The sequence below is a fragment of the Parus major genome, chromosome 3 (genome assembly GCF_001522545.3).
Source record: "Parus major isolate Abel chromosome 3, Parus_major1.1, whole genome shotgun sequence".
Classification (NCBI taxonomy): Eukaryota; Metazoa; Chordata; class Aves; order Passeriformes; family Paridae; genus Parus; species Parus major.
This window is the reverse complement of record NC_031770.1, coordinates 59457261-59479858: the sequence shown is the minus strand read 5'-3', so window position 1 is coordinate 59479858 and position 22598 is coordinate 59457261.

The following is a 22598-nucleotide window of genomic DNA, read 5'->3' as shown; positions in this document are numbered from 1 at the left end:
ACATACAGAAATATTACCATAATATCTCATGGAAAAGAACAGGTAATTTGTGTTACTGTTAAGATGATTGATTGTACTATAGCTTTGTGCCTTAAAAAGTCATGCTAGATCAGGAAGCACATTTCTTAGGAAATTCCAAAACTTAAAGAAAAGTTTTAAAATCAGAGAAATTGCTAAATGCCAAGTTTTAGATTAGTTTGGTTTAGATTTATTATTCTGAAATCTATTCAAGAATTTGGAGAGCTCAACCAAATGGATGCAGGCTGGATTGTTTGGTGAGAAATTTTTAGTTTACTGGAGGATTACATCAAAACATATGTACTCTGTCTCCATCTGCTGATAGGGAAGAACTACACTTACATTGCATGTGAGGATAGAAGAGCTTGGAAAAATAAATGGTGGACACTATTTTTGTGGCTGGAAGTGATTGGCAGAACCTGTCAATGCAGTGAAGGGAACGAGCTTTTCTTCACTTGGAACATGTCATGGCTGAGTAGAGCTTAGTTGTGTCCAGGGAAAGACAGCCCCTACAGTTTGGCATTGGTCACATATGCATTGTACAGCCTCAACAGGACAGCTGGACTCCCATATGGGAGGAGACAGAATCGTGTGAGGTCTAGACTCTACCACCATGAGCACTAAAGCAATTAGATTCTTTCCTTCTTCAACCTCTGTTGCAGATGCATTCTAAGGGATGAGAAATCTGAGAATTAGGTGGAAGCAGGAGTCTTCTTGGAATGTATCAGTTTATTATTACTTTCAAATTTTCTTGATTTGCTTTTAACAATGACCCTATTCCTGGTAATATAATCTTAAAGAACTTACAATGTAATTGATTAAATAAGAGGTGAATTTTAGGAACTCTCAGCTTCTGAAAAGTTGTCTCCTTGAATTTCTGTATTAAAGGTTACAAATTCTAAAATGTTCCTAGAACCAAAAGAATTAAACTCAAAAACTGGTATATAATTCTTTCTGGCTAGAAAACTGAAAATGAATTGGATTCTTTTTAGAAATAATTAACCCCAATGAGCTACTTGTATCTAAGGAGTTGATTTAATTAATAGCAAAAATAGTAAACAACATCTTTTGTTTTGTTAACTGACACTGTTGGCTTTGTGAACAAGTTCAATATAAAGCTTGAAAGCATTGGCAAAGAAACCAATTTAGTAGGCTTTATTTATTCAAACTAGAAATTAATTTTATTGTTTGTGAATGGTGTGGGATTGATAGAACTGAAAATGAAGTCTTCTGTTTATCCAGAGAGAAGCTATAACACAATTGTTCCAATGTAAACTTTCCACTCTGGCCCCACTGTATGTCTAAGAAGAAATTTTAATTGTCTTTATTTAAAAGAAAAAAAACAAATCAATATTTGGCCTTTCTGCTGAGAAGCTAAATGTGCTGACAAGCCTACATTTTGAAGATATTCTGGCATTTCCACTAGTGTTAGTGGGAATTTTTGGTAAGTACAGAGAAGCACTGAAAAATCCCTTTAGGACTAAGCCCACAAAAACTGAGGAGCTGTGAAATTGTTGCTACGGTTAGAGGAAAATACATCATGTGGGATCAAACACTTGGAGATAGGAAAGGCTGCTGCACCTCCATGCTCCCAGGACCAGAGAGTATCTAGGCTGTGTGCAAGCACACACACTCCCACCCCACACAGCATATGTATACGTGCAAACACATTACATATATGCGTGTATGAACAAGTGTACATGGATGCCACACAGCTCAGAGGGCACTGGCACACACACAGACACCACCAGTGGTCTCATTCTGCTCCCATCGTTGTCTTAGCGGGTAGGAAGCCCATCAGTGAGAAGACACATTTACACACACAAAGAAATAGCTGTGACCCAGCTCCAGAGGCTACATCAGCACTGTCTGCCCAGTAGCTGGCATCCTGATCCCAGTTTCTCCAGTTGCTGAGACCAGGATATGCACATCCCTGTGACTTCAGCCCCAGTCCAGTTTCTGGTCCAGACTCACACTCAAACACACTTTGCCACACTTGTTCCTTCACCAGTCACCTTTTCCAGCCTTTGGTTCCACTCTTAAACATCTCATTATAAATACTGGGCAACCCCAGAAAACACTCTTCCCCTGCATGCCATACTGCAGGGGAACTTCAGCCTGAAAAGCGATTCAGAGAGAAGCTCCTAGTGACTCATCTTGATGGGTTTCCACACTTGGGCAAAGGGGATGAAGTTCTCCTGACAAAAACCTGGAAGGTGTTTGCTCCTCTCACAGGCTGTAATTTCTGTTCCCACCTGCTATTGGATGTCAGAGCTTCCCTGGGCTTGCAGAGATGGATCAGTGTTTCCACTTGATGGGCCTGGGATTAGCCCACCATGGTACTGAGCTTCCTCTCTGACATTGTCTCTCACTGCTCTCTCTCATGGGTACGCCAACAGGCTGTTATACCATCTAACAGCTGCCAAACCTGGTTTTCCACCATTAAAAGAAGCTGAAATCTAGCTGATAGGATATTACAGGTGATCTTGGATTGGCTGAGTAGTTAATGGGATTATCTGTTGTATGGCTGATTCAACTATGAATTGTATACTTTATGTGAAATGTTAGCAAGTGGCCACCCACTCTGTGTACATGGGTACACCAGTGCCATGGATGCTCCTGGGCCACGAGGCATGGCATGAGTGGTGTGCCCTCACTCCATCAGACAGAATGACTCCCCACAAACCACATGGGAAGCATGACCAGGGCCTGTGCCATCCTCCCCAGCTGTGCTAGCCAGCACGGACAAGAACTTTTCCTACAACCATTTAATTCAATGTGTCATCCCATTTCTACACCCAGGAATGTTCCCAGTCACTGTTTCAATTTACTGGAGTGGATATAACTGTCATAGATGTCACTCTTTTAATTTTCTGGGGTAGATGCAACTGTAGAGCCTCTACAACATGACCTGTCTCATTTTTGTTCTTTATAACAAGGTATCCACAGCATAGCAGTATATGTGGCACTAATTAATGATCTCTTTTTGGTTTGGAGATACACTGGGATTGATTTGGCACAGAAACTGAACTCCTTTTTCATTTGCACAAGTGTACCTTCAGATTTAACAGCTGATTCCAGCATGGGCAAGGTAGCAGAAAGAAATTTGCACTGCCAATAGCTATCATAAACCTGTTAATATGCTGCTGGGGGATTGCTGGGGAAAGACTATTGGGGACACTTACATGTTCACACGTTTCCCTTTGCTGTCTGAAGATGGAGTTTAAATACACCTGCCTCAGTGCTTTTGCACTGGGTTCTTAGGATTATGAAGTAAATTATTCTGCGTGCATTTTGTCCTGTTCATGGAGTATGCTTTTTCTGTTTATTAGTACCTGGGGAAAGTGATAGTTTTAGAAGGACCAAGCTTGTGAGAAAGAGATATCTGTATAGAGGAGTCAGGATAAATAATGTATTTTCTTATTAGATTGGAAAGTGCCACAAATCCATAATTTTTGTTATTTGCCATCTTTCGTTTGAACTCATCCTTCTAATATGAGAAAATAGAGGAATTCTAATGCTGATCTGATGTGGAATAAACCACATCGAGGGTGAATTTCCATCTGCAACATTTTCTCATTTATCTTGATTTTTCTGCAGTCATATTTACACTGCATTTGCCTAGAAAATAAAAACGTGTGCTGGTGAAACAGTTGCATTACTCACACGCTTCAGTTCAGCAGGTTTGAAAATGAGAGCAAAGATGGTGCTGAGGCATTGTCTCGTTCTAGAGAGAAATTCCTTCCATTTACAAGTAAAAAGATACTGCTACCAACCTTTTACTCCAAAAGCAATTTTGAATCTTCAGGTCAAGCACTTTAATACATCAGACAGCTTCTGCCCTCGGTTACACCTGTTGCATTTCATTATCTTCTGTTCAGCCCTAATTACATATAGAAAAACTCATTCACTTGACCTTGCTGACCCTGCCATTAGAACTTTAATTAACTCTTGTAACCATGATTCATGGCCCAGAACAGAATGCAAGTCACTTTATCACAGCTAGATTGGTAAATGGGGCTAAAGTATATTTTCAATGAATTGAACATTTGTCTGTGATCAGTGAATAGGAGGTTGAGTACAGATGCATTCAGTAACCCAATGAAACATCCATGTATATTTATAGTTTTGACGACTACAGTGCAAGCAGACATATCATTAAGCTCTGAAACATGATAAATGTTGTCATCTAAAGAAATTTTGCTCAATTTTAGTGCTCCTCTGACATTAAATCCAGCTGATATTTGTCAGAAAACAAACAAACAAAATTGTATTTATGACATCTCCAAAATGCATATCAACAGCTCTTTAGTACAACTCCAGTTTAATAGAATTCATTATTAAATGGTTTTCTGCACGGTAATAGCTAATGACATCCTAATATGAATTTCAGCAGCTTAAAATCTTCCCTAAATCCAATTTTTTTACAGCATATTGCTCAAGTTTTCAGCATTCAGGGGATTCCCCTGCCAATTCAGGATACTCTAAAACTGGAGGAGCTCTGTTCATAGCTGACCTTTTGTCACCCTTTAGTTCCTGTCGCTCACTGAGGCTAGGTACTGCTAGCTATTGGCACGTCTTCTAGACAGACTGACATCAATTGACTCTTAAGTATTAAATCTCCATCATTATGGAATAGGCTCTCAGTAGAATTTAGACATGCAGGACTCGTATCTTTTTACCATCTTAAAATCAGGTCTAGGAACATTGTATTCTGACACCGGTTTTAATGTTTCTTTAAAGTTTCTTATTAAATTTATGGAAATCCTTGTGCAGAAAGAAGGGCAGAAGTCTTTGCCACTTTGAGTTTGAAGCAATTACAAAAAGGATAACAGCTTTCTTCTGTGTGACAGGTACATTTCCTGTGTCATATGGTAATAATATACATATGGTAGTAATAGTCAAGGAATAGTATAGTAACAAAGGTCATTTAAGTACTACAAGCAGATAAATGTCCAGTCACTTTTAAGAACACCTGAATTAACATTAAAAGTAGGGAAAACAAACCCACTCACATAAATGCATAAGTACTAGCAGGCCACCCACCACCAAAAAGTACATCTTTTTTGCATTTCCTGAGCAGACTCTGGTAGCTACTTTGGGTTCAGAGGTATGGCATTTGATCTCTAGCTGTGACTAGTCTTCCTATTAGTAACTCATAACCTTAACACAAACAGTCTGACTCGGCCATGTCATTGCTTTTCCCACATAAGCAGCTGCAGTTGCAGTCATTGAGACTACTCAGGTAGGGCCAGTTTGACAGTGAAAATTTTCAGCAACAGCATTTCTTTTAATCCCAGAGAGAGACTGACAGGAGTGGCAGATGGGTGAACTAGAAGGTGTCTGATCATCAGTATGTTGTTCCATCTTCTTTTATGTAAAATGCTACAGGTGATCTGTATCCAGTCACACTGTGCAGAAAGTATTAGCATAAGTGGAAATGTTTGTGTTAGACGGCTTGAGTCAGGACATTTGCTGTCTGAATGTACAATTCTGGATATACATGCAGTTACCTTCTGAGGCTTCAAAATAGTTTTTACCTGAAAATGTGTGTTTTCCTTCACCTCGGTTGATTTAACCCACCCTGCTATTTAAGACACACACACGGGTTTAAATTGCTGTCTGTGTTCAAAACAGCTGCCACTAGATGGCAAACTGATTGTGTGCAGCCTTCCACACAAAGGGAACGTCTCTGCTGTGTGCTAGGTGACCAGGTGAACATATTACATCAAATTTATCCTGCCCTGATTCCGTTGAAACCAGTGGAATTACACCAGAGAAACAGATGGCTCTTTAACCTTAGGTACTGAAATCGCCTACAGTAAGTAAATATCATATTTGTTTCTGTTTGCTTGTTTAAGTCAAGTCTGTTGTACTAAGCCTTTTAACTTCACATCACATGGGAAAAATGCCAGAGTTCAGGCCCATCATTCAGCTTTAGGTACCAGGTATGTTCCATGGGACTCGAGAGATAGTGAGTGGCACATGCCAACAGAGACAAGAGACTTGAAAAACAAAATTCCTTTTCATATGTGTCCAGCTATACAGGACCCAGGTGAATGCTCACATTTCACACTGCCCAGTCTTTCACGTGCCACAAATCTCTGATTTGGAGAGTTTTGCATCCATCAGTTCACACAGAGCCTCAGCTAGGGGCAAGACCTCTTATGATGTTATCTTTTCCTTTTCCCTCACAATTTTGCAATAGTGGATGGCTTTTCTAAGCATCTGCTGCGCATTTCCATACACAAGTGCTATTTGTGGTCACTTATGAAAACTCATTAACACATTAACATACTCAAGATCTTGTTTTTGTGTATTTCGCACCAGTGACACTTCACTGTTTTTATCATAATGCAAGGAAATATTTTGTGTTCTTACATTAGAGACAATTGGCATAGGCCTTGTGTCTGTTAGTATACTTCTCTATTGTTCATTAGTCTGACATCAACTGTCAGAGACAGAGATCCCTTTTAAAAGCATGAGTTAGACAAAAATTATCTTGCTTGCATGTTTTACTTTCCTATAATTCAGATGTATCTACATGAACGTGTATCTAAATATTATGTTCTTGCAGTGCCATTAACTGATGTTGGTATCCCTCCTTGATTTGTTTTTATTTGAAATCCAAGTTTTCGCACATTATTTTGTGGATTAGCTTATTTGAGATTTAATGGTTCTTAAGGACAAAGGATCAGCAGCGGCACTATCATTTTCTTATGAAAATAGGCTAGAAATTCTGACTTGGGATATGTTTCAAATGCTAGTGTAGCTTACTGGTGCCACAATAACAAAAATAAAATTTGGGTTCTAATTTAATTTCTATTGGTGTGGCAAATTGGCAGTTTCTAAAAATTGGCAGAGGGTTTAGGGCATGTCAGAACCTCACGCAAGATTTATTCTGAAAAGATTTGCTTTAATCCAGTTCCTGAGAAAAAGTGTAGGAGGTCCACTGGGCTGACTGATTAGGTGTGCAGTTCCCTCTGGTTTTGCTACGTCTGTGTCCAGTGAAGTGATGTTTATTGCCACCCTCCACAGGCCTCAGGGATATTGTAGGCATCGCCCTCAGGGTGCCTGTTAAATTTCAACTGTGCAGTAAAGCAATTATTGCAATGGGATCTCTTGCACAGGGCCATTAGTTATTCACCAGAAAGAGTCAGCACGGCATTTTTCTGCCTCATGAACAATTAGCAATGTGCAAGCAAGTTATCCCAAATTTCTTGATAGTCCTCTGAAATATCAGAGATCAACCACACCTGGATATGGGACCTCAGGCAGAACAAATTCATGCTGTGAGGCCGTGTGAAGGATCTCCACTTTTCTTGTTTCTCCTTAATGTATCCTCTTTATATAGGCAGATTCGACCTCCAGACTTGGAGGTGGAAAAGAATAACCACCACATTCAATTTGCCAGACACTGCAGAGGACTTTATCTTCCTCTGCTGTGCAAAGTGTGCTTCATCTTCTGAGATCACATCACCTATTGGGCTGTCAGCTCTTGCCACAACCTTGGGCACAAATGTTACCTTTCATGTCCTGTTTCCTGACTGTGGCCAACAAATCTCTTACTCTTTTGGGCACTGCAACCTTATTCATCTAACTTAATAGCCTAATTTTGAAGGTAATGCAGTAACAGGTCTGGCTTAAACCTAATTGTATCCTACAGGAGGTAAAACTACAGGATCTAATGGCTCCTTCTGGCTGTAGGCTGTGAAAACAAAAGATCATACCTGCTGGAACTTGCAACGTCACCTTATTACAATGCCAAAAACAATGTTTTCAGAGATTTTAGCCAAAATGCCAGACCATTGACCTGAATATAGAGTAATGAGTTTTTCCCTTGCAAATGAACTGCTCTTGAAAATTTAGCCTCTTCATAGGCTTTTCTTTCATGTAGAAGGTAAGAGAATCCAGTTCTTACATTAAATCATCCCTTTTATGGTTCGAAGGCGTTCTTTCAAGTAAAATGAAATGAATGTTTAAAAATCTCTTTAGTGTCTCAGATTTTTTTATTTCATTTCATGAACTTGTTTTCAGTACAAGACATTGTCTTGCTCAAAGGAAAATTTCTTAGAGTAAACTCCTGCAATATTTCAAGTCTGTAATCCAAATTATGTGGTGGCATTCACACAGCCTAGAAGGCTGAAGTAATTTTTCTGTAACAGATTATTAACTTTCCTGACGAAGAAAGAATTTTTTTTTGAGATTGTAAGCATACATCCTTATACACTTTTAAAATAAAAAAAAAAACAAAAAAACACCACCTTATTTTTGAGTGACCTTTTTAGAAGGGGAAGGATTGTCTGTGTTATGCTAACAGTTGTATTAAGAAACAGAAAAGGGTCTCAGGTGTTTTTTTATTTCTTGCTTAAAATGTCTCTCTGGAATTTAGGAGACCTTAGATTTCCTATGCATCTGCCATCAGTCTACAGTTATGTGGGAGAATAATATTTCCTGTAGAATGAAGTTTTTTGGATGTTTGTGTCAGAGGAAGGTGATATGAGACCTGTTAATCCAAGGTGCCACATTGCATATGTTCACAATGGAAAAAAATAGAGAAAGGAGAAAAAGTGGTATAGGCTTAGCAAATGACAGGTTCTAGGATAAGTTTCCACCATTTAATACTCTGAGTGAGTATTAAATTTAAATTCTTCTGTGCTATCTGCAGTTCTGATGCACTTAGTGAATTTTCTTTTTGTTTTGCTGTTTTGGTATGTATTTTTTTGTTTGTTTTTTCTACAGGCAGCATGATGAGCTGTAACAATCACTTCAGGATTAGGGGTGCCCTGAGTTTGATTTCAGCTCATCTGGGTACACTTTTGATTTCCTTCATGTAACCCTTTGCCTTCAGTCCTCTAGCTTGAGAATTTGCACTGAAACTGTTGTGCTGTTAGGCACTCATCTGGGTGTGTAATACCTGAGTCACTAAAAGATATAAAAGGCTCTTCTGAGTTTCATCCTCCCATGCTACTACAAAAAATATTCCTTTTCTAACCCACGTTTTTGGCTCTGTATCTTCCTACATTATGTGTCATTTAATGAACTCTGCTTGGGTATGAAAGAATCACAGTCTGTGTTTCTTGAGTTTGAAAATAAAATTAATACGGTGTTTCAAACTATTGTTCCATTGAAATTGTCTACTGTAACTCCAAACGGTACTCTGGTTTCTGTCCAAAAATGGAGGTTCTATTTTAGTTACAAAGCTTAACCACATAGGTTTTTATTCAATAAATCTAAGCTACAGTGATTTTCTCAGCCCAAAAGAGTTTATTTTTTTCTCCTTATGTATTTAACTCAAGAGCACAGTTGACCCTTTGCATGAGATGAATCACAAGCTAATCAAAAAAGTGCCAAAAGCCCTGTAGGACTGAACTAGATGTTCAAGTTGAAGCAAACAAATCCATGTAGTTTTGCATAAGTAAGAGAGTTGTTTATTGAAATATTCAACTTGAAATGTCTTGGAATGCACAAATTAAATTGTGTTTCTCTGTTTGGAGGATTATCTTGACCTGAAGAACAGTTTGAGGTGAGAAGCATTAACTACCATAGAATAGGAAAGCCAAAACTTCAACTCAAAACTATTCTGTAATGTCCAGTGTGCCAAGGACAAACCTTCTCAACCTGTTTGTCTGAAGCATTATTCCAGTAGAATTCAGCTGTGACTACCCAACCCTATTTAAAACTAGATCTCAGATCTTTGGGTGGTTCTCTGAAAATGAGCAATTAATGACCATCTGGAAATTACTTGTTTATTATTATATGAAAACTGTCAGAGGTAAAGAAAGAACCTAATTTTCAGCATCTCCATGCAGGTGGCATTCCTTCTAGCAATCCACTGCTTAATGCATTTCACACCTTCTGACTGCCAGAGTCAATGAAGCAGGAGCTTTGTAACCTTCAATATATAACCTTATGGAAACCCAGAGGAGATTTCTTATAATGGGGTTCCCTGAGTAAGGCTGGGTTTCTGTAGAAGAAATATTCTATCATCATGCCATAGGAGTGTATCATTATGCTTGTGCCCAAGGGTTCAAATTAAAGTTTCAAAACCAGTGTCAATGCCCGCATTTCCTATGTGTTAAGAGTTTACATTTAACCTTGCACTGCAGCTTTAAAATGCTGTTTTGTTTTGTTTGAATCTTATTTTTATGCCTTTTACAGTCCTGTCTTCTTACCACCCAATTAGTTCAACTTAACCATTGACCAACCTCCAAACCACAGGTTAGCCCTCTTGCACTACTTAATCTCTGGTAGAACTGGCGTTAATTTTTTACCCCTTCCCTTGAAACCTTCATCTAATTCTCTTCACATATTTGTCCTGACCCTTTCTTCAGCTATCCTCATTTCTCTTCCTTTGTACACCATGGTTGGTTGTCATCCTCTAAACCTCATCTTCCACACAAGCTCCCACTCACAGTCTCCTGCACATATACATTGTCCCACCCTCTTGCTTATCACACTCCTTCCATTTCTTCCTCCACATATGTAATCACTAACTCCTGAATTTCACTTTTGTCTACACTGCATTCAAATTAATTTGTTTTGTCCTCTGTGCCTTGTCAACAGGAAGGTCCCTAAGAGGCACACATTTTTGTGGAGCTTGGCTGTAATCATAGGAAGAATTAAGCTCCTGCAGCCTTGAGTGGGTCCACAGCAGACAGACTTTTCAGAATTTTCAGTTAAATATCTAGCTAGTATTTTCTGAATACTTGCATAATGAAATTTTTGAAATGTGAATAGATTTAAAGAGGAGTAGCATGAATAATTCTCTAGCATAAAAACCTCTGTTCCTGTCAAATTTAATATTTTTACCTCAAGAACTGGATGGAGTAAAACTTTTAATGTAAAAACCCAGAACATTTTTAACATGAGCAACGTGACATGCTTTTTGTCTACCCCTTTCTTTGTAGACACTTCCATTATTATATCTGTATATTGAGAAACAAACAAGAAAATAATAAAGCTAAGGAAAAGCACCTAGTAAGATATTTTTCAATCCAAAACTCATTTGACAAAGTAACTAAAAAAAAATTGTCTGTTTTGAAGTGAAAAATGTTGGGACTTCTTCGCTACAGACTGCTGTCTGATTCAGTAATACTATATACAGTTGGAAGCACAGAGTATTAATTGTCTCCAGTGGAATAACTTCCAAGGTGCCAAACCTCAAAGCAACTTCAAGGTTTTGTGTTTAAAATGATGAATAATAATTAAACAAATATGTATGCATAAAAAGTGCCTTCCAATTACCTTTTTTACTATCCTCACAGAATTACTCAAGGCTAAGGCCCACTTTTTCAGCAGTTTGCAAAAATTACAGTGTTTATGCTACATAAGAAACCTGTTGTGTATTTTGATATATGTAATACTTATATGCACAATAATGATGAGGTTGTATTCCTATCTGTTCTAATTTAGACTGCTCCTCCCTCACCTAGATCCAGGTTTCTTAGTAGCTATTCCAGACAGGTCAAAGTAGAGCTTTTTTTTTCATTCATCTTCTAGTCATAGGAATTAACAATTATCATATTGAAAAAGCTAAATGTTTTCTCACCTTGAAGATCAGAACTGCTGATTTTTAATCGACTTGACAAGACTCAGTATGATTTTATTTTTTACCTCAAGATGTCTGAATGATATATTCCAAATTTTCAAAGAATCTAATGACTTGCCATCCAGTGGATGTTACCACAAAATGTCCTATGTGACTCCTTTGATTTATTTTCCTATTGCAGCTGTGAAGAACTGGCTGGAAGAACTCTCTGCTCAGACTCTGATGAGTCCAAGAGCTCCTATTTCTGCATTGCATCTGTGGGTATCAAGATTTGACTCTTTTTTTTTTTTTTTTTCTTGTAAAAGACCAGGTGATTCATATCATATCCTCACAGTCAGGGCAGCACGTGTTAGGACTGCCAGAGGGGCATGGGAAATGTTTGGTTTTGTCAGGAAGCAGTGATTCCCGCCAACTGGTTTATCAAAAACTACTTTTGTCTTTGCTTGCTGGGAATAGTTACTAAGCAGATGAACTGCAGGCAAAAGCTGTGTTGAGAAGTCAAAAAGGGAAATCTTAGAACAAGCTACTTATTTACCCATGCCCAATAAGTTATCTCAGCTCAGTGGCTTTGATACGTGGATGACTGAGAGATTTTAAATTTGCTGAGTCTATGGGATCTCCTCAGTTACTTGTGATTGGAGTGACTGGGGTGGATGAGTGGGGATGGGAGCATTACTGGAGCTGGGGAAATCCCCCAGCTGTGCATTCCAGACCTGGTGAAATTCAGCTGCTCTCTCACAAGCTCCGCAGTTGTGCAAAGTCCCTGCAAGTTGCCTGGGCTGACATTATGCTGCACCACACTGGGATGACCAACAAAGGAGCATTTGAGCTGACACGGAGCCCCAAAACATTTGGAAGTTGAGAACAGATATTGCCAAGGAAATTAAACTTTTTTTATGTGATCTGCAACTTAATACCCCTGCTGTAAAATGGCCATCCTTGCATTAAAAAAAAATAATTAAAAAATAAAATTGTGAACACCTATTGAGACTTTGATTCAGATTTGAGCAACTGATTTCCTCCTTTCTGCAATTTGGAAACTATGTTTTAAACTAGATTTCCTGTGTTTTCCAGTTGCCAGGTATGGGATTAATTGCAGGTAAATTTTAATTCCGTGCAGTGAATGGTATGCCCTGGTAAAGTGAATCTGTCAACAAGATTCTTACTTTGCTTATAGGTCAATTTTTGAAATGTTTCCTTTTAGGAAGTTGTTAGTTAAGGTTTCACAACGCTATTGATAGGAAGTCTAATAGGAAAGATCTGTGTAAGATCAGATGAAACACTGTTGTTCACTGCAGTCTGTATAGAGGGCTGCACTCAACAGTTTTGTGTAAACACTACTGTGACTTTGTTTAATTGCTTCAATTCACATAGCTTATATTTGGCCTCAAAGATCAGTCTTTCCTGATGCCAAGCATATGTAAAACACAATGACTTTTATTTTTCTTAATATTCACAATGTCAGAGATATTTTCACATCCTGAAGTTTCAGGATGATCCACTAACATGGACATGCCATTTTGGCTCCAGAAAAAATCGATTGTTTTTAGACTTGGACAAAATTTTCAAAATTAAAAAAAACCAAAAACCTTGAACAAGGTTTTTGAGTCCAGTTCCCATTGCAAATTATGGTCCTATTGATCTCTGTGGGCTTTTGACTGACTAGACACTGAGTGAATTTAGAAGTGCACTTTAACTTCTGAATTCAATTTTAATTGTAAAAACATATATAAAACCCACACCGTTGCAATCTCACACAGATACATAGAGAATAAGACAGTCACACTGTTTGAGGGATCAGTGCCCCACTGACTGTATTGTTGCACTTGTTTTAAAACATCAGCATTGCTATCTAACCCACTAAGCACCTGAAATATTGGCATGATTTCCCAATCCGTCTTACCATATGTGCTAGCAGGACTAATCATCGGTTGTTATACAGAATTGATCTGCTAAATATCTTACTGATCTTGCACTGCTGCAAATATCTGATGTTAAATTCTTTTTCAATTCAGTCCACTTTAGAACAGAACCAAATAAAAAGTTGTTTGGATGGTTCTTCAATAACTAGTGCAAGATTACCTTGTTGCACCTTGATTGTTGATTACCTTTAAGAGAGCTGGGTTCTACATCATGGAGAATTCTTGGGTTTGGCTCTTATTAACAGTCAGCTGAAATAAGTTTGAGTCGATGCACATTGAAATGAAGTTCAGCTAAGCTCAGGTAGCAACTGGAGCCTAAGTTTGCCTCAAGTGGCTACTTTTACATCTGTGTTAACACAGAGAAGCTAAGCAGCATAAAAAAACCCAGTTTTTGCTCTTTCTATCCTGTACTTTGCTGGTTAGATTTATGTTTTATTGGTTAAGCAACCAGGTCTAGGCTGCAGAAACATACACACCCTTTATATTGTGAACTCTATATTTGAGCTACAAGGAGGCAAATGCAACAAGGTTAGAAATGGTTTTCATTCCAATTCCCTATTTGCAGTGACTCATTACTTAAAGAAGTATTTTAGGCTGGAATTTTCCACTTAGCTTCTAGCAACATTTATTTTTCACCTATTAGAATATTAGGGAGCAGTCACTAAAGAATAGTGGGGGAAAATTCTGTTATGAAAGAATTCTTGTGAACTAAATAAATAAATGTTATAGACAATAAAATTAAGAATTTGAAATAGAAATTGGCATGGAAATATTCATTACTTTGGAGTACATCACACTCTGACTGTGAAGAAAACAAATTCTGAATTAACTAAGCGTTAAAGATTTGTAAGCTGGCTTTGAGCACCAGTAATGCCAGCTATAGTTAAAGAAAGGTGTTCCTCTTCTACACAGTCTGTTGGTTTAGGAACAGATATTTCTTGATAAAACTAGTCTGTGAAAGTTGTAAAGTATTAAATATTCACAATTACCATGTTATGCTTCCATCTTTTAGCTTTGAAGAGAACTACAACTTAAAATATTTGGAATATACCATGTCAGCTTGTGAATTTGCAAGCTGCGCAAGAGAGCACAGCAGTTGTAAATACACATTGGTTTGAATTCCAGCCGAGCACCTACCTTGTCTGCCATGCACATATGCATGTGTCTGTTTCTATAAGCATGTCTTGACATATTAGCTACTACAACAAGAGAAGCAGCATGTGCAGTAAGTTTATATAATGTTTCTTATCCTATTTAAATCTGCAGCTGCTGATTCCCTGATGTGTGCAGAACTGTGCGCAGTAGAGCCTTATTCTGATGGGTTGTGGTAACCTAAACAAAACTGTACAGCACTGTGGCCCATTCCAGAAATGAAAAAAAAAAAAAATCTTAATTTTGCATAGTGTTTTTTGCATGCGCTGCTTCTTCTTCTTCCCAGACCATGTCATCTTATATTAATCTTCTGATACTAATGCAAATCATGATACTCAGGCCTGAATACCCATCTTCACTACAGAACAAACCTGCATCAAAAGAGAAACAGTTCATGTTTTGGCTCACATGAATGCAAACCAGCATATAGGCTAAATACAACATGGCTTTCCTTATACAAGTCTGTTTGTATAGGTGCTTTCTGCCTACAGGAAGTTATACAAGAAATGGCATTTTATTATAATACGATCCTGTTGTTATAGATGTGGGTCACTCTATTTTTATGTGTTCTTATATAACACAATTATTTGTTCCCAGCTGAAACTTGGCTTAGATTCCACAGAGAAGAACAACCCTACTAGTTACCAAAAGATTAAGTAGTTTAATATAAATAAATAAATATATATATATATATATATATATAGAGAGAGAGAGAGAGAGAGAGAGAGAGAGAGCTCTTTAAGACACATTTAGGTGGTATCTCCTTTTCATTGGATTGATGATTACAACTACCTCATCCAAAACAGGAGAAGTCAGAAATATTATGAAGGGAAAGATATCATTATAATGTAGGAAACAGTTTTTGACAAAAAATTCTGAACTGAGAATTGCAATTCATTTATTCACATAGGCTGCAATGTAAGGTGCACATCTGAATTCACTGTACATTTAATAAAGGCAATAAACCTTTAATGCACATGTTTGAGTCCCACTCTAAGGGACATTCTTCACACCACTGTCTTTCTATAAAGCCTCAGCTCCAAACCCAGCACATAAGAGAGGTGTCATAAGTCAGCCATTGATAGCAGCCCCAGGTGAGATTTGTGCCAAGCAGTACACATACACAACACCATCACTGTAATTATTTCTGTAAGGGGAAGAATATGCATGGTGCTTTCATGATGAACAAATGTATTTATGAAACTGCTACTTACATCCATGCCTCCCTGGATGAGTGGTGAGAGGGCAAGAGACTTTCTCTTTGGAGACAGAAAGGTCCGTCATTTGTTTTTAGCCAATGATCCTAAAGTCCTTCTGTGTTTCCTTGGAACTTTTAAATGTTCCCTGAGAACTCATCAACACCCCCAAATGCAGTATTTGTGCACTGGAAATCTAAAAGTCCTTCAGTTTTAACTACATTTTTCCAGTTTAAATATTTGGAAGTTATGTAAAGAAGGGTATATATGCTTCCCAGTACAGTATTATAATGATATTAATGATCATACAGTCGATGTTCCCATGCTGCATCATTTTCTTTCTAAAATTTAAGGCACAGAGGATTTCGATTTGCAAAAATTCCCTGGAGGGTAAGAAGCTAGGAGGGCTTGATGTAAAGTGTCACGTGAAGCTTATCTTGGAACATGTGAAAATGAACTAGTTTCAGCAAAAGTATCTCTTCTGAAGTTCAGTTCCTCTTGAACGCTTAAGAGCATGCATCAGTTCTGTTATCAGTGGATATTGAAATCAAATCATGTTGTGGGAAACTGCAAATGTAAACCAACATGAGTTGGTTCTTCCACAAATAGGCATCAGCCTGCACAGACTACTAACATATACAGTTCTATGCTCAAAGCAAAAAGAATATCCTGCCTGCTTTGTTGTGGTAGCCAGGAGACTGAGTTCTCCATTGAAATGTGTTTGTGAACCTTGAATTCTACAGCAAACAGGTACTCCCCCCTCTTACTATTGTGTGTAATTATTTCACTAAGAATATTAGTTTGCACTTGCCATTATTTTCTAGATAATAAATGAGATTTTGACAGATTGATTTCCTAACATGAGGGGTTAGCACATAGCTTAGAAGTTCAGAACAAAAACTCCCTTTTACTGACTGAAGCTACTATTTACATTTACGTATTCACTTACATATATAGATCAATGAGAGTACAATGCCCACTATGCCAGCCCAGGAAATGTATGAGTTGACTCCACAAAGCCTGATGACTCAGGATCATTGGCAATGGAATATAAATTTCTCAGATTCTGAATAATCCTTTCGTTGTCAGTCGCAGAAACAGGCCCCATTAACATTCTCTGTTGCTCATCAAAGAGAGGAATGCTATTGCTGTGTCCACATGACACAGCATCACTAGAAAAATGTTATAAAGGACTCACTTCTTGTTCTACATGGGTTGTTGGACCTAACAGCAAACAGGAGATGCTTTGTCTGTTGCTTTAATTGCAGTCACATTTGGCAGGCATAGTGGATTACCTGTTCTGCTGCAGTCCTAATTCTGAATTCTCAGGTAAGGAAAACCTCATATCAACATCCGAAACCACTTCGTTCAATGTTTGCTGCATTTCTGGTTTCCTTCTACTGCCTTTAACCGTTGGCATCAGGTTTTTGCATTAGCCTCTACAAGAAGAGATCTGTTTGCTCAGAGAAAACCTCTGCATTATCCCACATGCATCAAGCATGTATTGCCTGGTATATGCAGTCTGACACCACCAGTACTAAAAAATAAATAAAAAAAGAGTGTTATTTACTTGTTTGAACATACTAATAGATAAAAGGATTTGAAAATAAGGAAAGAAGAGTCTGCATGCATACTTTGAGTCATTTGCTCTTATGTCGAATATAAGCAATATTTGGGATTCTTTCCTCTTCATCTACTGCTGCACCAATTTATATTTTACTAGGAATGTCCACATGTGGCTGTGAGTCACTAAGTCTGACACATGTTGCTCTTAAATCTGTTCTATTGCTCTCCAGGGAGAGCAAGTTAGAGTAAGTTCTCACCCTGCCATTGTGTTTTAAGGACCTTGGATGGGACTTCCTCCTCTTTTCCCCATGTTGTCAGGCTTTGCCATCCAAGCAGACCTACAGGATGAGCTATTTATTCACTTCCAGATATTTTTCAGCAGCAGTTATAGATCTAAAAATTCTACAAACAATTATTAAAATAACCCTTGCTTTTGTTGCCTATTTCAACAGAATTGTTTTCCACCTAAGAAGTGAAGACTGTAAGCCTTTCTCATTCAGCTTCTGCTCCCGAGGGTGATGTTTATTCTGTGCTGCCTCATCAGCTTGCCTTCTTTGTGCATATTGAAAATACAGCCTTAGCTCTCAGGGTGACTACTAGCTCTTGGATGACAGGTCTGGAGTACCCAGCCTGAACACACTGTCCAATGTAATGCTGTGCTGCAAGGCTGTTATAATCTTATGCACAGCTGGAGTCAAAGCCTTCCACTATGGGAAATGATAATAACCCTCATATGCAGAGTGTGCCCACATACCTTTGGAAAGAGCATGCGTGGGAACTGTTCTGTGCCAAAAAGAGCCGTGTGGTCTTACCCTCTTACCCACTCATAACCACAACATTGCTCATTGTTATCCCTTAAAACTACATCTAGGAAACTCCATTTTTAAAGACTGCAAATCTCCTGTTACTTCCAGCTTTGCCTGGCACAAGCTCCCTTCCTTCCTCCCCCTTTCCCTTCTTGACCCACTTACACACTATGTTTGCCCCTTTCAATGCAACTTGTCCTCCTCTGTGGTGTGTCTCTTTTCCTACTACTCCCTCTTTTCCTCTCTGTCAGGACCTTTATTCTTACCCATTTCTTTTGGCCTATCATCCATTCCAGACTGCACAATCTCTGCTGTACCTTCGTACCTCTTGTCTCTGGCGTCACATCCAGCCTCCTTCAACTCATTTAAGATCTGCCAGTGCTCCAAGCCCTTCCCTAATGTCCAACTCACATGTCCAAGCTTCTAACTTCAGCCCTCCTCTGGTTCAAGAGTCCTCATCAATATTCCTAATTTGCATTTGACTCACTCTTACAAATTACTTTTTCTGATTTTACAACTCATTATTCTGGTCCACTTCTCCCCAAACTCTTTGTATGCAACATGGCTCTGGATTCACTCCTGAACTGATAATCCTGTAACTTCCCTGTCTGCCTTTGAATTTCTCTAGGATGAAGATCAACTCTGGAAATCTCTGTAGTCTTGCAATTTGTAAGTACGTGAAAGTAGGAATTTTCAAAGGCTTCATCAATGCCTCCAGAAACAAGCTCTCCTAGGCTGCACCTACAGTGAATCCAGGGCATGTTTGGCTGAAACCTCTCTGCAAAACACTGCAGTTTCTTTCAAGTACTCATGCTCAAGTTTCCTTCCCAGGAAATAAAGACTGTTGTCCACCCAAGTCTTGTCCCACCCAAGGTAGGGAGCTCGGATGCAGCCAGGCAGGCACGCAGATCTGAAAACTAGGAAGTATTACTGGCTCTCCAGTTTAACATGACATTTGAATCAACTTCGGTAATTATTCCAGGATTAGTGGCAAAACCAGTTAATTCTATTGATAACAAGTCAGTCATTATTTCTTATTATCAGTGTGGACATCAAGTTCTCTAGACAGGGAGACAGTACTGTTGAGAGGAGCTGGAATCACCATGGACTGCAATTTGCTTGCTTCAATAGATAAATGAGCATATACACCTTCTCTCTTCATTCCCAGACTCTTAAAGTTTTCACGCTTCCATTTTCCTGGCTTACATAACATATACATTTATTTTTTTTCCCCAGTGATTTCCCTCAAACCCTCTTTCCTGTCCTCCAGGTTGGGGAAGAATCATATGACAGACTGATGACTGTCACTGGTGAGAAAGGTCACACAATGAGCTGCACAGGTCACTAGAAGTGTGATAAAAAGTCCCATGCAGGCTATTTTTGATTAACAAGGCCATCTTTAATGCATGTTCATCTGTATCACAGAAATCAAGATTCCAGAAATGTCAAATTACTTTGTAAAATGTAAATACTGATTCTCTTTTTCTCGGTTTATGTAGATACTTGCTGAGGAGCCATTAGATCACACAAACCCAATATGCAAACTGAGTGGATAATGTACATTACTTTGCACTCACCCCCTTAAATGGTACTCAAGATTTGGATTTTGGAAGCCATGTGTATGGATGTTCATGCACATGCTCTTAGAAAAATAATCAGTATTTGGCTACAGCACAAACACCTATTCAACGAGTTACAAGAATACTCAGAGAGAGACCAAATTTAGCTACTCCAAAATCTGTCATTAAACATACTGCCAAAATCATATTAAATGCCATACTTACATATAGAAAACAAGTGTTCAAAATTCTCTGCCTTTGGAATACAGATGGAATTCTAGTATTAAGTAAAATGGCAACAGAACTAATGTTTAAAGAGCATATGTGAATAATGTTTAATATATTTTTACTCAATAAATTTTTATTGACAAAATAATGGGTTTATTATACATCACGAACTGACACGCTATGATTAGGGCAAGGATCGAAGAAGAGACTGAGAATAGAACCTTTACTCATTTCATAGGTCCTTTTATTTTAATCAAAGAGTTATCTGTTTGATCCAATAAAGCAGCTATGTGCTGTTTCAAATCCTTGGATTCAATTACTAGCTCCGATATACATCCTTCAAGGAGCTGGTCCACCTGTGTTGTCATTTTCTGTAAGGGGATACACTCTTGTATCATAGTCACACATATGACTATGTTTCCCTTTAAGATTTTTAGAGGAAAGGGAAAAAGTCTTTCAAGAATAAATAAAATAATGGCAGATAACTAGTTCAGTTGTACTCTTAGAAATGTATTTTGTTAACAGGGTATGTTATACCATCCCCCAAAACATCAATATCATCTGCAGAATAATCAGTACAGGTCAAGCATCCTAAAGAGTTTGAAATAACACCAGATTGCACCATTATTTGAGTATCTTCTGCAGAGCCCAGCTAATTTAATGCTACAATAGAATAATCTAGTTCTTTGGCAACTGTCTGACTTAAAACATTTCAACAACATTGAACATTGGGAACATTGGGAAATAGTTTTCAAAAAAGAGCTGAATGACTTCTGTTAGAGTTTATTCTTTGTTTCTAACACATAAATTTCTTCAACTAAGAGTTCACTGGTGGAAAGTAGAAATTTTCTCATCCTTTAGTATTTTTTGCATCTGTGTTTTAGAAGAGTTAAAATGTATGTTATCACTAATTATTACAATTAGGTTAATACTGTTTTCTGTAATTAGTTTCTAATGAACATATGTTTATTGATGAAAACTGCAGCCTATATGCAATGCCATTTAAGCTGAAGGGGTGTGAGAAGTCTCATCATTGCTCATCATAAAACAACTATAATATATTTTGCTTAGGCACCAATCCCGCAAATACTTAATTGTGAGCCCCATTTTACTGCTATGAAAAGAAATCATTTAAATAGATAGAAACTGTCAAGACAGTATGGAAAAATCCTGATTGTCTGACCTGTTTGAACATAGTTAAAGGAAGCAGAGTTGTCAAGCTTGGTTCTTAAGTATTTTAACACACATTCTGAAGTAAATACTCTACTGGACAGGAAGGAAGTCCTGTCAGAGATGGACCATCTCTATCTTGCGTCCAGTGCCATGCTTTCCCATCATGGGGATCAGGGAAATACAGTATGCATCCATAATACCTAAAAGGTTGTACTTGTCATTTGTATTTATTTCTATTGATATTTAACTGATACTTATTACTGCCTGCCTATTAGTATTTATTATAATTTCTGTTCTAGTAATTTGGGCAAAGTTGGAAGTGTAATTGTAGAAGGGAGCATATATAAAAGCAAGACAAAGCTTGGTCATTGATCATTACTGGGATTAACAAAAGACGTATTGCAATTTTTGAGTTATTTTAAGAGAGATACAATAATACGCCAAAGTATCAAAAATTCAGAATTTACTTTGTCAGATTTTGCCTTTAGGATAGAATTACTTTAGGGACATTTTGTGCGGTCTGAGAAAAAAAAATTAGGATTAGTATAATTAAGATTGTGTTCTGTGTTGTTTTATACTTTGCCTCAAACTACATATATATATATATTTTAAATATAGTTTTAAAAGTATCATATTTACATCTGATCGCAATCCTCCATCCTCCCTCTTTCCCAGTACACTTAGGCCTCATGCAGGTCTATGTTGTGTAATGTTCTTTTGCTAACAGACCTCCTTGCAGATGAAGTCCATCCTGGGCAATCCCACGAAATAACAAGGGCCCTCAGTTTTCACTGTTTTCTGAACCAGGAACAGAAAATAAATGAAGATGACATTTGTCTTTAGGAATACAGGGCACCGATGGAGAGTATTCAAGCAGGTGGCATATCTGAGACTAGTTTTATTTTGTGAGGTGTCTCGGTTGTAAACGAGACGAGGCCCATCACAAGGAACGTAGGTGTCCATACGGAAAGCAACCCGTATTTCGGGAGCGCAGGAGGAGCCTGGCTCCGCGCTGCCTGGCTTCAGACCGTCTCCTCGGGGATCCTCTCGCCGGCCGCGGCGGAGGGCAGCCCCTCTCCCGCAGGACCCGCACTTTCCCTACTGATGCCCAGCTGTTCTGCCTCTGCCCCAGGTCTGTTCTGCGCAGAGGATGGGGCCAAGAGGCACAGACAGGCTCACCCCGGTCCCCCGGCGCCTACCACCCAACCTCAGCAGCACCTGGCGGGACCCCCGAGGACCGGACCTCCCCCTCCCCGAAAAGTGCAGGGCGTTATTTTTGAAAGCGCCCAAAATAGCGCGCGGCTGCTGCACAAGTCTCCTTATTATTCCTCCAGCGTCGGCAGTAAATCAGGGGGAGGATGCACCTCCGCCGGAGCCCTTGTCGGCGGCCGCGTTGGCGGTGAGGGCGATGCCCGCCGCCGGTGCCG